The 19,976-nt window shown below is 32.7% G+C and overlaps 1 protein-coding gene across 4 annotated transcripts in view; it reads left to right on the top strand.

The window, feature by feature from the left end:
* LOC135134348 (hemicentin-1) overlaps nt 1–19,976 on the top strand; it is a 718,216-nt gene that overhangs the window by 182,434 nt on the left and 515,806 nt on the right. The window lies entirely within an intron of this gene.

The raw sequence follows: 19,976 nt of genomic DNA, 5'->3' as shown, positions 1-19,976 counted from the left end.
AAGTAACATCCTAAACTAAACACTTGATTCTCTTTTTTATTTTAATTTATTTTACACTGTTGTCCAATTTTTCCGAATGACATTTATACGCACTTTACATCATACTTGTCTAAAATTTTATTTTATTTATGCTTTCTTTTCTGGCTATCTTATGTTGCATCACATTACAGAATAATTTATTCGCACAAACACACAAAAAATATTTGCCAGATAGCATTTGAATTTTTACTTCCCGAGTGTGAGTTAGGGATGTATTGCTATAAGGCCCATTTCACAAATGGCTAATTTCTTGGTTTCTTGGTGTTTCTTGGCATCTAATGAAAAATTAGAATTTGGGTGTACCCGTCGTCTGCTGATTTTTTCAGACGGATAATCTCAGAAAATGATTGTTAAATCAAATCGTCAAATTTTAATGGGATTGACGGAATATCGTGTATGTGCTAAAACAAAGCCAGTTAATTTCTCCAACAAAAATCATCAATATGAATATATATGTATAATTGGTTCTAGAATGTAAAAACGAAAATAAATATATTTTAATTTATATTATCCCGGCGCCTCCACCATCATTAGCAATAAGTTAAAGTCGATCAAATTAGTCCTAATATTCGACATTCTTTCACAAAATTTGTAGTGGTTTTTGGTCATAAATTTTTACATATGTTAACGTTAAATTTCTACAAAAATTGTTTGTTTGTCTTGGTACAAATTTGTACTTCTTTTACTATTTTGTTAAGATATTTCAAGGAACCTAAGTTTCTACAGAAGATAAAACTTTTGAAGAAATTTAATTTTTTTTTATTGTCTGATTTTTCGAATTGCTTTGAAAATGGATCATTATTAACAAAAATATTCTCAGGATTAGGAGTATGTGACCGTTTTCTTCTTGCCACATAAGGCAGAAAAAACTGTATTTTACGAAAAACATTAGTCAATTCACTTTAAAAGTAATTCATTTATTTTACGTAAAATTTCTTCGTGTTTTATACATTTTTTCAGAATTTAAGTTATTCAAAGGAATATATTATTCCTTGTAGAATATAAAATCATTTATCAAGTTTTCTTAAGACATCTTGAAATACATTTTTATTATCCTGGTGCCTTCACAATTTTCAACGAAAAAATTAAAGTGATTAAGTTGATACCAAATTATGTTTTTTTATCAGAAATTCGGTCGAAAAGGTTTAAAATGTGTCATTCGTATAAGAAGTGCTCTCGAGATCACGATTCTATGGTTAATTTCGTTATATCTTGCACCATAATGGAGAAAAAACGGCTTCTGAAACAATTTAATTATCACATATTTCAAATTAGTGTTTTTGTTGTTTTTTGTTCAGAGCTGTAAAACTGTAAGATTACAAACAACTAAGTGTATTAATTTAAAGCAGACTACTCCATGACTCTTTAATCTACTTAATCATGGAAAGATGATAACTAGACTTAATACACAATTACTAAAAACACCGTTTCCTTGAAGACTGTTTCTGAAGGGAACCTTTTATTTTTCCGTAGTAGTAATTAAAAACATGTAATAATTAAGTTATTTTTGTGCTTCCGAGTGTTTATTGTTTACAGGCTGAATCGAGAGAACAGAAACTCTAAATAAGAGACAATTATTAGACTTCTAGTGTTTCGGCGTTCTTTTTACAAAACTCCAAACAATATTTTCCAGTCGTCAGGAAATCTTCTAATTAAGAAAACTTGCCATTGCTCCCTACAATTAACAGGTTCTCGCTGCTTGTTAGCATCGCACGGAACACAATATAGGTAGCTTCATTTAGATTTAGAACTGAGCGGAAACTCACATGTAAATGTTTATAGTTTCCTCGATGTCTTGTGAGGAGGGTGGCGACCCGACAGTTGGTGTGTCGCTCCGCACCCATTATTCAGAACCTGGCGAAATACACACTGATTCAATTAAGATGCTTTAAGCGCCAACTTGTGCTACTTAGTTGTTCTTGTTGAGACTCCGAACTCCAGCGATCGCCAATCCTGAATTAATACTACCACTTTAGCAAACTCTTGTCTTTAACCAGGAAACAACCTGCCATATGGAGGCAGCGAACTATCGACTAAAACCAACTCGATTGGCTCTTGCGTAACAAATAACCTCCAAAATGCTTGCTTCCAGTTATTGTTATTGTTTCACCATGCGAAAGGCGTTTTTACGTTAACGAATTTGGAAATTTGGAAGACAATTGATTGAGGATAAATATTTGTGTTTACTGAACTAACAAGAAAATGTATTTTGGCTTTATCAGAGGTAAATTAATCAAAAGACGAGCGCTCTTTGTGGAGAATTCTTGGTTTGATTTTTGAGCGTTTTTATTGTTTGCACTAGAACTCTAAACACAGTCAGCTTAATTCATTTAGCTTCTTATTTAATTTGTCTTAATAATTTTCTTCTTGGCCAGGAGTGTCTTTGTAATGGTATTATAGCGCGGCTCGGTAACATCGTTGTGACAATTTATAATAAGGTTTCGCGGAGAAGAATAATTATTTGATGTTCTGGTATCTTTCAAGAATTATCTACCAAACTTGGATTCAAACATCAATTAGCTCGAACACGCCAAACCGAGTTACCCTCGTCTCATTCCCGTTGGACAGATTTACGCAGCAGCTTTTAGGAATTAAGACCAGTTTTACACTCGAGTTTTAATTATTTGCTAGTTGCCTCGGTTCTGAAATTGTTATTGTTGATGGTAAAGTAAGACGTAGAGAAGGAGTTACTAGGATCTTCTCTATATATCTGACAAAAATACATTCGCTTGCTGCGCCATTTTCGCGTTCTGTGTGTATTCGATTTTATATTCGCGATTTCTGAACTCTGTCAAACCCTGCAACCGTACGTAGTTCCCCAGCCTTGTTTCCATTTATCCCTAAGCGAACTTTAATTATGATGATTATTGATGTTATTAAAATCGACAATCAAGCCGCCAGCGTCAGTCCCCGCTAACGCCCCCGGAAATTCTATAAATCTTTATGGCATTCCTCACGCATTCCGAATTTCGACTTAGGTAAGTTTCTGAATATTCATAACCGTGAATTATAAGTTGTTTACACGTAAGATTTGTCAGTATCTGAATATTACAGTCAGAAAACTGTATTTTCCTAATTAAGCCATTATTTACCCGGACGAGTTCTGGAGTTTGTAATTATGAAATTAATCAATGACACCGCGGAGGAAAAGTCGTTAGCTGTATACTTTTCTATTCTCTTGCATGTCGAGATCGTACAGATTAATCACGGACTGCAGAGAAAGAAAATACCCGCCCTAGATGAAAGATTTGCCGAGTATTTTTAAGCACACTTCGAGCATTCATTCATCGACACCGGTCCTGCCGACTTCAGGGTCGCTAAAAATTCGCGCAAATCAAATGACACGTCGTGCGTTTTTCAAATAGAACATTTAAAGCTGCATTTTTTGTTGCAGCGAAATTCATCAAATTTAAACTCGGCAGGTGGCGTCGATGCAAAAATTATACCTTTTTTATTAAAGACACGAAAACTCTATTTAGAAACACAAAATCCGGCTTTCCACTAATCCAGATTTTACGACTCGATGTCCAAGATAATTTGCGAAAATGAATATTTACAAGGAGTATTTTACGGCTGAGTTTTCATAAATTGTGAATTTTAAAATAAATTTGCCGCAAATATTTGGGTTTGATTTTTACATGGTAATTGAAAACGTTGTATGTTCCAAAGCTACAGTTTTCCCAACAATGTTCAGTAAAAAAACTGAGTAAAAAGAAAACTCGACTGGATAACGGGAAAGCTCCAATGTGTATTTCAAAAAAGAAATAATACACAGGTATGAGAAAATAATGATGGGAAATACACTGAATTGTTGGAAAGAGGTTTCAATTTAAAAACTTTAGTACACATTCGTGTTTCATATCACACTACTTTCTGCTTGTGTGTAGTGGCTTTGTAAAGTGGTATGCACATTAGAATATAAACGTACATACACAAATGTAGCAAACTAAATTGGAAACTTACACCTTTATATAAATTATCTGTATAAATTAGTGCAGCTGCTGAAATTAATATTAAACTCGATGTATCTTAGTTGCTTGTCAAAAACATATTCAATGGAATTTGTACTATTCGCAGTGTAAATGTTAAAGGGATGATCGTGGTAGAAGTAATTAGAAACTCAGAAAACGCTGGTTTTATCTGCCATATAAAAATGGAAAATCCCAACTGCTATTGCTTCCTTTTTGAGTCTCTCAAATCCTGATCGTTATTGACGATCTCGCAGACTTACCGAAGGGGCATAGCAGACGGAAGTTCAAGCCGAAGACTATATTTTCAGCTGGAATAATCTAGTTAATATTCAAAAAAGTTTAAAATTTTGTTAATAAAGGAACGCTCTGTTATAGTTTCGGAAAAAGTGAATATCATTATGGTAGTAATAATGGATACTAGTTATATTATGAGCTCCATAATACATAAATGAATGTACTTCCTTGACCATAATAATCTCGTCATAAATAAAGGGATAATTATAACGTTGTCCCATTAATCGCCCAAGTTAAATATTATCAAGTACCAAGAAATAAATTTCTCTTGGTCCATCTACTTAAAAGTACGCAGTAAAATATTAAAAGTTCCTACTAAATCTTTAGGGCAAATTTTTTAATTTTGTGGAAGTAATTCTGGTGAAAATAGCGCAGGTTCACATCATGTTTGACTTGTTGGAACATCAAATTGTAGTGTTAAATTAAAAAAAAAAGAGACTGAAGACGAATTACTATTCCATTTTCCAGTCAACATGTTATTTAATTAAATTTTATGTTGTACTCTCTGCATTATTTATAAACCATAAATCATTTCCACATCTTATTATGATCGATTTTATTAGTTCCTAATATACTTTTCTTAGCTATAGTCTATTGCATTATTTATTTCTTATGAAGGAAATAGTGTTTAAGTAATTCGATCGTTGAAAACCCTGTCTTTAATGAATAAATATTCTAGTAACCCATCATTATTGAACAAATCATCATATTTGTTCACTTCCATCTTGTAGTAAATGAATAATTTTAAAAAGACGTTAAAGTAATCAATATTTGAGTTTGAATTTTTGCTTGTAAAACAGAGGATCATTTTTGTTGAACCAAAAAACGAAAATTTTAAAAAGTGACAGGTTCTCGCTGTCAGAATACACGGCTGTAGATAAAAATGTTTAATTGATAGGTGACTTTAAAAAATATATATATATTTTTTTTTCAATTTCTGTGCAACATTTTTAAATACTCTGTTTCATTATTAGCATCATATCCTTTTGTCAGGTGACATAAATTACCAATTATTGTGTCACTCAGTTACAATTAATTATTCCTAAACGAAGAACTTAACGTATTGGTCGTATAATGTGCCAGTCTTGGTTGTAACTGCTGTGCCAAGTTGTCAGGCATAACAAATATACATTAAGGGAAAATTTGAAAACGAGTTAAGAAACTGTTAGAATGTTGTTCAAAGTCGCTGAAACTTACAGCATATGGTGTGGTTGTAATTACATTGGAAAATGTTATTTTCGCAACAAACATGTGAAATGATCGCGTATACATTTACCTTTTGTTTCTGAATATTTTACCTTTAATGTCAACGGTACTAATGTGCGTTGTTATATAATAGAAGACCTTGTCAAGCAATTAGATTTTGGAACGGCCTCTTCTCTGTAATTTCTTAGGTCAGGTATATAAAACGGCAAATACAAATACTTACGTTTTAAGCTTCCGTCTACGGATTTATATGTCCTACCTAAAGAGTTAATATAACTTGCATCTTCAATTGTAAAATACGACGAACTACCAAATTTTCATACACTATGTTAACATTTCCAAGGAAAGTTTAACTCTTGTGCCTGACTTGTGTAGTACCTACACAACTTTAAACAGAATGTTTCTAGAAAAAATAATTGGAGAAATTGATTTGTTGAAACTGCCTCATTGGCACACAACGACGAACAAGGTATAATTGATTTCTTGATTGATATATTTCTTATAGTTCTATACAAAAGCATAAAGAAGATAATACAAAAAATTGGTCTAAAATTATTTAGACAGAACTTTCCTTACTCCTGAAGTATAAACGAACAAAAACAGATTCCTCAAAAAACTATAAAAGTTAATTTTGCGAACTTTACTATTTTTTAATAATTGAATTACAAAAAAAGGTCGAAAGTTATTTCGACAGGACTTCCCTCGCCCCTGAGGTGCAGTGACACAAATCCTGCTTCGCCCAAAAATAAAAAAATTTGATTTTGCGAATTTTTATTCAATAATACAAATACAGGAGTATGCTATTTTATACAATTTATTATAAATATTTTTGAGATGTAATGACATTAATTGGAAGATTGGCCAAATGTTGGTTAGAGTTTTACCATATACACGATATTCTTAACATACATATAAAATAGAATCGGTCCGGTAGTTTTGGAGATTGTCTACCTAATAAAAATCTGAACAGACGGCACACAGACTGAGCCACGATACCTAATTTTTCATATTTTATGGGCCATGAAATGTCGAGAAAACATAAAACATGATAAAGCATTGATAAACCACAAGTACAAACTCATCATATTTTGTAAATTTTAAATAGGATTTACTCGGCAAACTTTTGAGCTCACGTCATCAAATTTTTGGAGGGGATAAGTAAAAATATTTTGATTAAAAAAAACCATCTGCAAGATTTCAAAGCATTCGGTTTGGCAGATTCCAAATTAAATTGCAAAATGTTGTTTCATAAATTTAATTTTTTTTTCAAAAATCTGGACGTTTCAAGTAAAAACTCAATTCGGTGTCATAAACTAGATGTGTAGGACTATGTTATCTTATACAATTTAAAACCCATTTACTATGTATAAGTTTGAAGTGACGTCATCACATTATTGGTGGGGATGATTAGAGAAATTTTGGTTAGCGTTTTACCATCTACATAATATTCCTAATATAAACATCTGCATGATTGTGTATTACTCTATTGAGATAGATGTAGCTGTCTAGCATCTCTTTATGCACAAATGTTTACTTTTTTCTCGTTTTTTTTTCTGTTTTATTCTTTTTGAGACATCGAAAGAGTGTGGAGCTTAATAGGTTGTACTACCTCAGCTCTGAAATGAATAATAATAATAATAATAATGAAAAAAATACAAAATTTCACAACAACCGATCCAATACTTTCGGAGATTATCTGTCTAATAAAAGTTCTGGACGGCAGACAGACAGACGGACAGACGGACAGACGGACAGACGGACAGACGGACAGACGGACAGACAGCCAGACGGACAGACGGCCAGACGGACAGTCGGTCAGACAGACGGAAAGGGGAGATCTATTTCTTCGTTCTGTAGGGGTCATGAAAGGTCGAGAAAACGTAAAAGTAGAGGGTCGGCCGACGGACTCGATTACAATACTTCCTTTGCTTACGCGCAGGAAGCAAAAATGATAGATGTGAACAGCTAAAGTACCGGTGATGACGTCATCAACATGTTAGCAAGAACACGTGTATCAATTTGAATAGGTACAGTGTTATACTAGTAAAATAATATTATTCTAAACTGAAATTATCGGCAAAATGTGGTCTTTTATGATTTTATCAATACCTTGTATAAGTATTTCTAAAAATTACGAAAGCATTGATAAACCACAAGTATCGACTGATAGTATTTTGTATAATTTAGGTAGGATTTATTCGACAAAATTTTGTGATGATGTGAACAATTTTTTTGGAGGGTATAAAAAAAGGGATTCATTTTAATTCACGATTTACAATGACTGTTATGACCTTAAAACGTCTGCAAGATTTCAAAGCATTCGGTTCTGTATTTTCAAAGTTAAATTGCAAAATATTCTATAACTTTGATTTTTTTTTTTTTTAAATCTAGACGCCTAAGGTAAAAACTCAACAAGGATTCATAAACCATAAGTCCAGAAGTATGTTATTTTATAAAATTTATATAACATTTACTATTGTGAATTTTGGAGTTGATGTCATCTCGTTGGTCGTAGGGATAATCAGACAAAAAGAAAATGAAACAACCATTTTTACACATTCTAATCAGAATAGAATATATACCTCCCTTTGAGATATATAGGAAACAAATTGTAACCAATTCTATCATCCCATTCAATTCCAGCACCCCCACACACAAATGCAGCCTTTCATTCTATGTTCACAGACTTTTTTCATTCCCTATTTCAGAAACAGTCTTTCAAAAAGAACTTAATACAATTAAACAGATCACTTCACACAATGGTTTTGCCATCAAAATTCTCAACAAAGTATACATTAGATATTACAATAGACATAAATTTAATTTTCATGAGAAAAACGATTTGCTACCACTTTCAATTGGTGGATAATTTTTTAATTTTTCTTTTTTGCTTGATTTGATAGCTGACAGAATAATAACAGACCAATGTGTTGCATCTTAATTAGAATGAATTTGAACCAGATCATTAAAGTTAATCAGTTTAGAGGGGCTATGTGTGGAATTAAAAATTAATGTTTCATATGTCATCAAATTGAACTTTCATCTCAACAAAAGAAAATAACATAAACCTGTATTTTAAGACAAACAATAATTTGTACACACACTTAGTGAAGACCAAAGACCTCAATCACTTTTTGATAAATCATATCTCCAACAGGCAGGTCGAAAACTCTCCGACAGGATCAAAGAATCCTGCAGATGTTACGACAAACACATAGGACCTCCCCGTGAACACACCTGCCTCTTTTTGTAACCTCCAGATCCTCACGAGGTGACACTTTTGACCCCAGTAGAGTTAAGCTCCACAAAAGTATCAAACTTGGTTACCTAGAGAATATTGAAATCAATAACTACTATGTTCTCCATGACGACAATCAGATCTACTTAAATGATCAGTCGAATTTCGACATCCCAATTATTATTTATTGCGTTCTCCAGCCCAGAGGTAAATACTTCCCAATCTAATGATGCCCGACATAACCTCACAATCCCTTAAAATTTATAAAAACCAGAATACTAACCCGCAAAACCAAATGTGATCATAGTCCCCCAGTCTTTCACCATGACCACAACTTCGTATAGTTACATGTGTTCTATCCTTCTTCCGTCTGGTAAAATTACCCAACATTGTAACTCCCTTTCATTTGTTAATTTCTTTTTCATAGACTGAAGATGAGGACGGACTCCGCGAAACATGTCTCACTATTAAGTAATAAAAATAACCTTTAAATAACATGGGGTTAGAACTAGAAGAATATTAACACATCTAATATTCAACGAATCGGAATTATTTCTATTGTTAGAAAATGGGAATAATCTGGCTAACAGTAAAGCCGTAAATACTGAGACTTTCATGGATGTATTAATTAATTTTGTTTATGGCTCATTAACAAGAAATTTGACAGTTTTAGAATTCACGGTGTAGGCATCGGTAGTGATACTGTAAATATTTTTTAAGAATATTGATGGTTTCACGACCTTCAAATAAGATGACCTTTGTTTTGTTAGTGACAGCTGTCAATTAAATAAATAACAAACAAAATGAAAAAAAATAATAAATAAAACTTTTTAAAAACCATTAAAATTATTTTCAAATATATTTTGATCCATATGCGTCCATTATAACTTGCTTAACTTTCATTTGGTAACTCGATGCAACATGAACAAAACGAATTTTTTAATCAATTTCATAAGTGGTTTTAAGGTTTATTTACGAAAGAAATGTGGAGTTTCATAGTGGTCAAATAGTAGATAAACCTCACCATGTAATTTCTGCAGTTTACGATAAAAATTAAAATCACTTTGAAATGAAAGCCATATTTGTTTTTATTAAACATGGATTTTTAATTAATACTACAGTTTTCATCTAAAGCGCCCATGAAATCAGATTGGAAGAAAAAAAGTGTGTTCTGACGTAAAAAGTTGGCATAAAAGTGAAAAACCGCTGTTTCTCCGCTTTTTGTTAGCACCGAAACATTTGACTTATTCCCCTATCCGAACACAAAATATCTGCAATGGGAGATGTTCGTGCCTTGTAAAAGTATATAACTTCTTGATTATGTTTAGATTGCGAGAGAAAACTCCGAAAGAACGACCCATAAAGAACGTTCAACGCACGGTTCTACCATTAAACATGCATTCGGTTCATTGCGTGTTCTAAAACTTCATTTGCTGGACATGTTCATTTAGAGTTATGGTCAGTGACAGGCGGCGTAAAAAATCCCCGTGTACTCCCGAGATAAAACCCTGACAACTTTGATTAAATCAAAAATTCTTTTAGCCAAATCTCTTACTAATTTATGATTCTTGGAGACCGTCAGGTGTAAAATGTCTCCACTTCGCACCAAAATGTCGTTTGAACTCTGGAGTTTCGCCCGCACCTTAAATAATAACTTATCCAGTCAAGCAACTTCCACAAAGTCCTATCTACCATCTGCGGCCTTATTTCAGTATGCGAAAGAAAGCTGGAAGAGCCAGACTTTGTGTATCAGATAAGGTGATTAATAAATACGCTAGCGTGAATTAAGAGGGCGAATTTAATGCTTGTTAAACAAACCATTAGAAATTCACTTTTAGATCGTAATTATTCTTCTACGAGCTCTCCTCAGGTTTGAGGTTGTCGGTTCGCCATCAATAATTCACGATGGGTTTCTGTTTTATTTCGTGTTAATTACTTTTTCTGTGCGTATATTGCCACGATATGAAACTTTTCAATGGAAAACTAATCTCTTCTAGCAGGGAAATTGACGTCACAATCAATAAAAACCACTTCGGGACTTCATTAAAATATAATGTACTCGGAATGGAGTGGACAATCTATGTACGTATTTTTAATTTTTTATTTCCTACAGGTGTAGCCTGGATTGCTTTGTTTTTAGTATCAGATTTTCTAAGAAAGAAAGCGGAGGAGTGACTCGGTTCTGACACGGTTATGACAAATTTACGTGAGATGTTTTATAGATGTGAGATAAATATCTAATGATAGTTGTTAACAGTTTTATTAAGTTAACGTAACCCATAAAGCGAAAGTAGTTGATTTTCGTACTTAAGAATTTATAAGGTAGGCCTAACGCTAAAGTTGGGCAACTTGTTTAAGCACAAAATATGTGATTAGAAGATGCTTTTTATTATTAATCATACTTTATTTATTTTCTAGAATAGTTTTCCTCATTCATTACGGTTTACATTGTATGACTTTTATTGATCGCACTAATCTAAAATTCTCTTCTTTCCGTATACGTTCTCATTGTTGAAGATAGCGATGCAAATCGGAAACGAAGTAATATTGTTGTTTTTTTCTGCCTAATTATGTCGAATTATCATCTATTTTTATTCGTGGAAGAGGAAAAATTTCATACAAGAAGAGGACGAGACTATTGTCTATGACGTTGGAAAAATTGGCCGTTAAACTGAAAAAATATGTCTCAGATAGGCAGTCACGAGTTGAGTATGCTGCTAGATGAATTACTGTTATACATCGGTACGAATCAGTAATTTCTCTTTATAGATTAAAGTTTCTGGAACAGCAATCACCTAATACACCGTTTACAATCGATACGAAAAAGTATGTTATTCTTTAACTGGAAACCTGTGTTATAATTAGAACAAAAAATAGTTTTAAAAATGAGAACTACTTAGTAGCACAAGAAAATTAATTAAATGAACTGGAAATCTCGAACCGTTAAATAAATGCATCTTAGGACGCTATCGGTTACATCCACGACAGTATAAATCAAACCCACGATAAACTTTTCAACTTCTAGAACAGAATCCGAAACTAAGACTTACGATTGCTCGAAAAAGGTTTTTTACGTCAGAGGAATGTATTTGGATTCGTGGGTAGAAGTCCTGTCAAATGGTAATATTGCAAGTTATGTGAATATATAAAAAAGGCGCGTCTGAAGGACTTATCTGTAAAGTAGATTTTATTGAGTCCTATTTCTTTGTTGCCCCGCCAAAGTAGCACCGTTAATTCTATAATTTTGTCGTGAACGCACTTGTTTTGGCCTTTTTGGTGTGACGAATATCGGTTTTGTCGATGACACCCTTTTTTTAAGAAGTTGTGTTAGATTTAGTGTTGTTGATGAGTCCGTTTTTTTCTTCTGTTTGTCTCGGCGTTCATTTCTGATTTGTTGAGTATAGAAATTTTATAAATTATTTTTGTTCGTGATTATACAGTTTTATTTCTGTTTACTATATCATGTTCATCATTTCCTTATTGCTGAATATTTTGAAATTTTTCTTCTTTCAACTCAAATGATAATAGTATTTTTGAGTTAGTATGTTTGTAACTTACTAAGAGCCGGAGTGTCTTCCTTCAACAGCTGAACACATATAGGGTTGATCAAATTAATTTATTAAAAAATTGGTCGAACACCAATTTCGACAGAACTCGCCTCGCCCCTGAAATACAATAAAACAAATCCAGCTTTTTCGAAAAATTATAAAATTTGATTATGCGAACTTTATTTTTTTTTATAAGAATATTTATAAGCTAAAATAAAGATATGTATGTAACGTTAAAGTAAATTTAAAGAAGCGTGTTGGGCGTACGTTCCAAATGAGTTTTCCCTTAGCAAAATTTGATGACGACGTCATCAACATTTTTGCAAAGACACGTATATCATTTTGGCACGTATATCATTTTGGATAAGTGCAGTGTAATACAAACGATAACAGTATTGTATTGCCACATTTTCGGGAAAACGCAGTGAGCCTTTTCCGATTTAATCAATAAAATAAATTGATTCATTCATTAATTTTTATGAGTCACCTCAGTCAGTCAGTTAAGAAAAACTTTTAATCATATTTTGCACATTTTGGATAGGATTCGGCAGGATTCGTCATCAATTTTTTGGGAGCGGATAAGCGAATAAATTTTGATTAACGATTTACCATGATTACGATAACCTTGAAATATTTACAAGATTTCAGAGCAATCCGTTTTGCAGTTTCAAGGTTATATTGCAAAATATTGTTATTCAGTTTTTTTCTAAAAATTCTGGATGTCTAGAGTGAAAATTTAACACGGATTCACGCACCACAAGTGCAGGAATATCTTATTTTACGAAATAAAAAAAAAACTTTTGATTATAAATTTTCGAAAAGACGTCATCGCATTGGTGGTGAGAATGATTAGCCAAATTTTAGTTAGCGTTTAACCATGTACATAATATTCCTAATATATATACAAAATGTGACAAAATCGGTCAAGTAGTTTCGGATATTACTTGTCTAATAAAAATCGATATAGACACCAGACAGACAGACAGACAAACAGACAAACGGAAACGGGAAAGCACTTTCTCACACTCTGAATAAAGACTTCCTTAAAAACGACAAACCAAAATAACTCAGAAGATTTGTGTAATAATTGGCATTATAATCTTCATTAAATTTAAAATAAAGCAATTTAATAAACCCTTTTGTATTTTCTCTAATCTTAAAATGTGTGTTACATGGTACGAGGACCAAATTGTTGTACAATATTCTAAAACGTCAAATTTAGAAGAAAAAGTAATCGTTAGGTAATTTCTTGAATCTACAATTCCTACTTTTATAGAATGGGATCAGATATTTTTTTCACAGAGAATCCAATTCCTTAGCATTTGTTGATATTTGATATTAAGTCGTTAGCTTCGCACTATAGCAAGAATCTGGAAAGATCAACTTGTAATAATACACTGTCTTGAACTCTAAGAATACGATAAAAGTGTTTAAGGTCATCTGCAGAAAGTAGAAACCGACAAATTAAAAAAGCTGTGTCAAGTCATTAATAAAAAACAAAAAAAGGTAAAGATCATATGTGAGACTCTTACGACACCCCAGAGTTACTAAGTTTAATCCTTATCCCGGAAAGGTGATTAAAATGTTACTTTCAAAATTACAATCTTTAAAAACACTAGAAATATAATTTTTTATATATACCGCCTGTCCCAGTGACTTGTTCCACACTGTTATCTTCGTTGTTTGGAAAGTTTAAAATTTAGAACGGTTAATTACACAAAAGAATTTACAAAATGCATATACCATGACCATTATTAGATTACCTTTGGTTTTTGCTGAAATGACGTCAACTTTTTCTATTTAAATAGAATGTAGTATGATTTTAAACGGATTAAATATATTTTTCTACTCCACTGATAATAGTTTTTTAAGATTCTTAGTCTGTACATGTTACTATCAAATAACAAATAAAATAAACGTGAAAATAACGGAATGACATTTTCAATTAGAATAAAATTTTACCATGAAATGTACATTAATCATAACATTCGATGCGTTGTGGGCACCTGGCTTAATGCTGATTTTGCTGATTTATCTAACTATACCTATGGAGCGTTGGAACCTCCATCATCATCACACGTATCACTTAAAATAAAATGCCCCAAAATTTAAAAAAGTCTAATTTTAATTTTAAAATGGACAGAGAATGTGAAGTAGAGAAAATAAGTATAAAATACACTTGTTCTTAATATACTATTTTTATATTTCCAGTGATGTAACACTTGATACGTAACTCGTTTGGTTAAGGTTTAATATCTCAATTATTTGGAAAAATAAAATGTGAATCAAAACAAACACAATTTTTTGCCTAAAAAAGAAAAAATTGTGTTTATTTTTCGAGTAGTCCAACATTCTCGTTGTCTTGCCACTAGTTCTTGAAAACTGTTAATCACAAAATTCTCGTAACTGATCCTACTTCTTCTTTAAAAAAAATTAATAGAACTTTGGGGTGTTACATTGACTTGGCACACCTTGTATATTATTGTATATTGAAAAAAATGTATGAATTATGATACAGCGGGTCAAATATTTTCTTAATGGTCCATGATAAATGTGTAAGCTTCTGCCACTAAATTGTTGGCAGAACCTGTATATTTGTCTCTTGGAAGTAATCGTGTACAGATATGAATGAACCATTTTAGAAAAACGCTTGTAGACATGTCATGACCATGAATGCTATTATAATTCATTTTCTAAAATTTAATGTGAATAGCACTATCACATAATATTTACGAAATAAATGTTTCCTGTGGCACTGCAAACGACCAAGATGTGTAAACACTTTTTATAAGTTCGAAAGAAATCTGTTCCCATATTGCATATATTTTTTCAATTGCAACAATTTTACCTATCTACTTTAAAAATATTTCTGGTTATACCATTAAAGGAAAACAACCTCCCTTACTAAAACGGATTCTCCGCAGTCAAGAATCAGTCATGTAAACTAAAATGCACAGAGCAAAACCTCGATATTATCAGACGTCTGTACTCTTCAAAAGAAAACATCTCATTTGCTTTATAAAACCCAGATTGTATTCGCTGCAAAAACTCTCCCCTAGAACCAGAAATGCTCCAGTTATGACAGAAGTCACACACTGTGCAAAAAGTTAAATAAAAAATCGCTCCTAAGAATTCCAACCAAACTTCTCAGCCGGCGATCTCATAATCCCTCCCCCACTAGTTTAGCCACTTTATTTTTTATTCCACCTAACTTAATCCCTTTTATTCAAATCAACGGACTTAATCGAACGCAAACGCTAAAACGAAAGCATCGATTCCGAGCCGAGACGTCGAAACGCAACGTATTGACTTTACCGGAGGCAGTCTATTCCGAAAAAATATAAAAGGACCAAAAGAAAGCCGTGAGTCGTAGATGCTGACACACTTTAATATGTAAATCGTGAGTTATGCGACTCCCGAGGGAATTTTATCCATTTTTTGTTCCGGCATTTATTGTTATACCTCGGGCTCGCAACTGTGATATGAATGACTTGTGGCACCTCAATGCTAAATATTTGCCAGTGAAAAAGTGGAATCTTAGATTTAGCGTCGATGGAACGCGCCTACGCGTTTTTACGCCGTTTTGACGTGGCCTGATCCGGAAATGACATCCTATTTTTTCGCCAGATACAGGAGCTAAGCGGGTTTTACGTTCGGGGAATATATCAAATTAACGCCGTGCTGAGGTGATTGTCAGAAAGGGGTTTCAAAGACAAAGTAATCAAAGTCAAACTGAAATACCGCATTCACTTAGTTTATAAATTAAGCTTTCACTAAAATTTAAACAATTCAGGGGTTATTTTCACTATCACATACCTTTTGTCGGAACAATCTCATCGAATTTGAAGAAAAACGCCTTTCTTATTTGATTCGAGACACTAGCGAAATATTTAAAGGTAGGAGGATTATATGGTTAACTTATTTCTTTTTTCTTATACTTAGCTCCGTAAATAATATATGAATTTTTATCATAAAAAAGCACGTTCCGACGGATCTATCGAACTGAATGACGGCCCACGTACTAGTCAAGGTCCCGTCCTCCAGGTAATGATTATCACACAAACGAAAGGCAAAAGCTGGCTTTTACCAATATTTGACTATTATTACGCAGGCGATGAGCGAGGGGAAGCTTTAGCCTCTTTAAGGTAATTTATAAGCATTTGGGCCGCAATAATTTATCCATGAGAAGATCTGTTGCACGAAGTGTAAGTGACATGGGCCGAACGGCATAAAGCAGAACTATAACTTTGATCGGAGGTTTATCATAAAGCGGATTAACAACCCTTGGCTCGACATACGCACTTAACCTTAATAAGCAAACAGGGAGTGTCCTTGGGTAAATATTACTACTACACCGTCATTGGTCTTTGTATAGAATGGCTCTTCTAAATCTTAAAAAAAGTGACACAGTGACAGGAAATTTTCTGATTAGATCAGGATTAGGAAACAAAAAATTATTATGCTTGGAGGTACCTGTATCTATGTCAAAATTTTCGCACCACTTTTGCACTTATCACCTCTATAGAACAGAGATATCAGGTTGATATTTTACAAACCTATATCTAATTTTCACATTGTTAAACATTTTACTTGCTCCAAATGTGAGAAGTGCGGCGACAATTTTATTAATAATATTTAAAACCTTGCATTTTTTTTTAACAAGTTGGGTATTTCACTTTAAAGGTTTTGTTTTCCCGGTTACAAGAAAAGTGTGAAATGAAACATATTAAATATTTTAAGAGACTTGAAGTTCTTACAACTTTTATTTTAATACAGAAACAACTTTTCGCAGCGAAACCTACCAAGTTTCGTTACTGACAAGATAAAATAAAAATGTTTAATTTTTTTGTCGATACCTACTGGCTTTTTTAGAGAATTTGTTCAAAGACTCTAAGTCACGGTGTCACTCTCAAAACCACTTTAAATGTTAAGACTTCTACAAAGATCCTTTGGGATTTTGTGGTCGCTTATTGAAAGTATTTATTTTATAATGTATCGTGACTGTATGCCAATAATTTTCTGTTTAAATTTTACGTGTGTAATTTTATAAACTACTCCTATTATATTTCTCGTGTGTATGCTAAATGAAGTACTGCAGTAAGATTATTTTCGTTTATTGTTAAATGTAAGAACTGGTATGTTTCTAAGCGGTGTGAGTTTTTACAAAGAACAAGTGTGACAATGGGCAAGTATAACAAGTTTTTTTTTATATTTTTTTTCTATTCAGAAAATTTAAATTATTTATTTGAAAAAATCATCAAAATAAAATTAGTTATTTTAACAACTTTAGTTGGTATCTATGGGAGTTACTGTCGAATGTTGGCACACCGAGCTCCGACAACTGACAAGTTTGACGTTAAATTAGAAATAAATGAGATGTGTGTTCTTTCCTTCCCCCTGTGTTAGGGTGCTTTAACAGCTGACCATATTAAATTAGGTTAGTTAAATGCACAAGGCACAAATTTCTAAACAACTGGTTTAATATCATTTAAAGAAGTATTTAAAGTAAATAACAAAAAATGTTAAAGAAATGTATATAGCAGCAAAAAAGTAAGTGCGTACTTTTACGTTTTCTCGACTCTTCATGACTCCTAGAATACGAAGAAATAATTCTCCTGTTTCCGTCTGTCTGTCTGTCTGTCTGTCTCTCTGACGTCTGTCCGGATTGTTGTCAAATTTTATATCTGTATTATGAGTATCGTGTGGATGGTAAAACGCTAATCAAAATTTGGATAATCATCTCCAACAACGATTTGATGACGTCCGCTCATTGTATGGCATAATTAACATCACTGATTTTGCCGAGTTTGTATGAAATAAGTATCTTGATTTTGTTTATGATTACTATTTTTTTATTGTTTAAGCCGCCTTGTTCTTTACCAAGATAGATGGTGACGCTCATATAGGAGATTTAGCTTAGTGGTAGAGTGTCTGCTTCAGAAACCCAGGGGTCGACAGTTTGGAACCACCGGGAGTAATACCTTTTGTCATTAGATAAAATAAATGTAATAAAATTAATCACTATCTAATTTTTTATTGATTAAAATTAAGAACGAGTAAAAATACGAACGTTTCTTTTTCAATTAGGAGTAAATAAGAATTGTAATAATATATTCAGAACATTTTGTTTGACTGGAACTTACTTAATAATTTTAATCCTCTGCTTTAAGGCACGAACTCATTCAAATCAACATAAACACTTTCAATTTCAAGTTATTACTGAGAAGCCATTTTTACGTATCGAGCATGCTGAGCCTCGCCTAGAGAAATTTTTGCCTCCCCTGGATTTAGACAAGTTATAATTAACCAATTGTGGATTACAACAACAAAAATCTAAATAAAGTGCAATATTTCCTTTAATAAGCGGAAGTCAGGCGATAAAAAAGCCTGGACCATTGTCATTGTGATCCGGTTTATGCAATTCGTAAAAAAATATCTTTCGATCTAGTTTCTCTCTTTCATTGTCTCACGTATACAATCTGGACAAGCGCTATCGCTATTTGTCTTAAATTGATTTTCAGTTGATTCATCAGTTGCACCTCTGCTGTTACACACGGTAGACGTGATTAAATTGTTCCGTTATTTTATTATTATAAATGAAGACAATTCACTCCATTTTTCCGAACATTTGGGGATAGAATACTTTTATTAGTAGTCTTACACTGCATTTATCCAAACTGATATATGTGTCCTAGCAAAAATGTTGATGACGTCATCACAAAATTTTGTAATAGAAAAACTTACTCGCAAACGCGTAGCACGTTTCTTTACCTTTACTTGAACATTACATACATGTCTTTATTTTTACTTATAATGGCTGTCATAAAGACGTTTTTTTTTAATTCAAATTACATTTTGTTCGTCCAGTAAAGTGCCAAAAACTATATCGATGAAATGTAAAAGAATTCTACGTTCTGTAAGGGTTTTTGTATAAATTTGCACTTCACTCTTTTGACAATTTTAATTTTGCTGTTTTCAAAAATATAGAAAGAAAAACACTTTATAAGGCGTTTCATGTACATATTGTTTTGATACTTTATTTTATTTCTCTCTCTCTCTCTCTCTCTCTCTTTCTCTTTCTTTCTATAATGCGGCGTTATATGCCGATGTTCCGACCGGTCTCGACGACCTCGACACCGACACCGACACCAAGCTCGTAGCTGGAACTCGATATTCCTATTCTGGCGCGTATACGTGTTCTATATTACGACAAGAAAAGAGTTAAACTGGTACTTCGATGGCTAAGATTAATTCTGTGCAGGTTGATACTATAAAGATGTTAAAACAAAAAAATTAAGTTTCTGCACTGCAACAATATTAAAAAAAAAACTTTTGTACAGTATTATTGCGTGGATATTTTTAGTATATGTAGGTGCTACATTGATTTATGTGGCTCTTGAAAAAATCTTAAAAAAAGTTGATTTATCATTCAAACTTAATTTCTTACTCGGAATTCCTGGTAAAGAATAGTCAGCGTCTAAAACTTTCGCTAGACAATTTATTCAATTACTTACTAGATGATGGTTAATCAAATAGTAATTTACCACCACCCACACATACCCCCAATTTTTCTTTCAATATACGATTCCGCCATCAATGTCAGTACATACCATCAAAGCAACAAGATGAATGAAAAATTTAATTTATCGACTTCAAAGAAATAATTAATTCATTGGCTTA

Source organism: Zophobas morio, unplaced genomic scaffold (genome assembly GCF_036711695.1).
Source record: "Zophobas morio isolate AGI-343-1 ecotype UQ-CSIRO unplaced genomic scaffold, CSIRO_AGI_Zmor_V1 ptg000023l, whole genome shotgun sequence".
Classification (NCBI taxonomy): Eukaryota; Metazoa; Arthropoda; class Insecta; order Coleoptera; family Tenebrionidae; genus Zophobas; species Zophobas morio.
Note: the sequence above shows the minus strand (reverse complement) of the source record. Positions and strands in the feature narration are given on the sequence as shown.